Source organism: Arachis ipaensis, chromosome B04 (genome assembly GCF_000816755.2).
Source record: "Arachis ipaensis cultivar K30076 chromosome B04, Araip1.1, whole genome shotgun sequence".
NCBI classification, from domain to species: Eukaryota; Viridiplantae; Streptophyta; class Magnoliopsida; order Fabales; family Fabaceae; genus Arachis; species Arachis ipaensis.
Genome location: NC_029788.2, coordinates 41,208,433 through 41,211,010, shown reverse-complemented (window position 1 = coordinate 41,211,010; position 2,578 = coordinate 41,208,433). Strand labels below are relative to the sequence as shown.

Sequence of the window (2,578 nt, the reverse complement as noted above, 5' to 3'; positions counted from 1 at the left end):
AGCTGGTGTTCAACACCAGGATTGGGCGTTGAACGCCCAGAAGGGGGTTACGCTTCTGACTTCCTGCCCCCTTGCTGGCGTTGAACGTCAAGTTGGGCGTTCAGCACCCAAGGGGGGAGCTGACAGCTTTTTTGTTTCTTACTCCAGACTTCTCCAAACTGCTCTGAATCTCACCTAAAACATAAAAACACAAGAAAAACTCAAAGTAGCATTCAAAGGTGAATTTTGCACTAAAATATAATAAAACTTAGTAAAATCTAACTAAAAACAATATAAAAACAACTAGAAAAAAGGGTATAAGATGCTCACGCATTAGTCTTTGCGTTCTATGTCGTTACCATCTCGCACTCAGTCATCGCCTTCCCTTCGATCGTCATCGTCGGCAGCAGAATCAGACGAAACCAGTATTTGGTGGTTATCGTCTTCAGCCGTTAGTTGGTGAGCTTCCTTCACCAGCAGTTGATCCCCGGGCAGGTGAGCTTCCTTCGGCCATATTCTTTTTTGTTTCAATTTATTTGTTGTAAATCATAACTATGCCTTGAATTTGTTGATGAAAGTGAATTTGTTGCTGAAAATATGACTAAGCTATTTTTTTAGCTAAAAATCATCACTTGTTGCTGATTATCATCATTGGTGGTTGAATTTGTTGCTGTGTTACTAAAATAATAATTTAGCTAAATTTTTTGTTGTTCTAAATCATATTTGGAGGTAAATTTTTTGTTGCTAAAAATTATCAATGAGCTGAATTCATTGGTTCTATTCTCTTCGAATTCATTAGTTCAACATTTACAATTGTGATGAGTAACATGATTGAAACATTTTACTATAGAAATTATGCATCTATGAAGAAGAAAATCAAAGAGTATGTGTTTATATATATTGGAGCTGAACACTATGCAGTTGTTGCATATTTAATTCAACATTACTTTTTTAGTACGGGTGAAAACCTCACCACTAGAGTTAGAAGAATGCTTGCAGACACTTAATTAAGTGACTAATACTGATAAATTGATGTTAAAACAAACATGTAATGTTGTTAATGTGAATTTGATTTGTTTATGGTAGCTATATTGAGGAATGAAGTAGGATGGTTCAATGAGGAGGAACACAACTCAAGCGTGGTGGCAGCAAGGCTTGCAACAGATGCAACTGATTCAAGTCTGCCATTGCTAAGAGGATTTCAGTCATTTTACATAACATAATTTTGTTGTTGTAAATCATCTTTGTAGTTAAATTTTTTGTTGTCATAAATCATCATTGAACTTTAATTTACTTATTATGTTATTTTTTTTATTTAAATTAAAAAAATATTTTGTATTAGTGACTAATTTGTTATATATTTTTGTAACATTAGTTATATTTAAAAATTAATACTTAATCTTTGTTAGTGTGTTTGTAAAGACATACTTTTGAACTTTTAATTTTAAGCTTATTTTTTTATAATTTTATATTTATATTTAATTAGACCAAATTAACCGATTTAATTAGTAATTTATCAGTTAAATCAATGATTCAGTGACCTAGTCGTGCGACCAGATTAATTTTTGGTTCGGTTCTGATCGATACTATTTACTAATTTAAATTTATTTAATTTGATTTAGTAACAAAAGACCTAATTCAAATTTAATAAATTTGATTTATATAAAAATATAAATAAAAATGTTCATATAATATTATTTGTTTTAGGACTTTCATGTAATATTCTTTCCTCTGATTTCTTTAAGTGTTTTGTCCATCAAATATTGTATTGGAAGCGTTTCACATATATCGGTCTATTTTATTTTTTTCGGTATATGATATTCCATTCTTTATAAACATTGAGATTTATAATAAAATAGATCAAAGGATGAGATCGATTGAAAATTTTGTAGGTAGAATTATTTGTCTAATGACTATGGTGAAGAAGAGACTTGTCCTTTTCTTCATCCACCAAGAGAAAGATAAAATTACCATCTTGTCCTATACTGTTCTTTTAACAAGCATTGGGAAATGTTCTGGACTTCTAAGATTTATGATTTGTTTTTTCTATTAAAAAAGAGTTGATTGGTCAATTACTCAATTGATAAACATTAAAAAAAAAAAGCGTACTTAGGCTTTTAAAAATAACGATAAGCATTTTTAATATATAATTATCATTTTTAATAATTATAATATCATAATAATAGTATAAGCAGTAATTAAATATTATTATTATTATTATTGTTATTATTATTTTCTAACAACAAATTAAATATAACATACAAGGCAGGTATTTTTATTTTTATTTTCATAAACTTCTTATCAAAATTGCCCTGAATTATATTTTAGTAATAAATGTTACATTTTTTTTAAACATTTCATTCATCCAGATTATGTTTTTATCTTGCCGCCTAATAAATTGATTATGGCCATTTAACAATTCTTAAAATTTATTTCATCTTCATAGACAATACGAAAGTCTTGTCCAGATTCAATCGCAGCCAAGTAAATAGAATATTCAAGGGTACTTCTCTAAGCTCCAATTTTTCTTTTCTCACCGAACCCCAAATCACAAAATTAATCTTCATACCACTTTCGTATACATGTATACTAAAGAAAC

The 2,578-nt window shown here is 29.1% G+C and overlaps 1 long non-coding RNA gene across 1 annotated transcript; it reads left to right on the top strand.

Moving 5' to 3' along the window:
* LOC110270619 lies at positions 418-1,180 on the top strand. The gene is made up of 2 exons (XR_002360257.1): positions 418-474; positions 1,066-1,180. It is a non-coding gene; the product is annotated as an uncharacterized LOC110270619 (long non-coding RNA).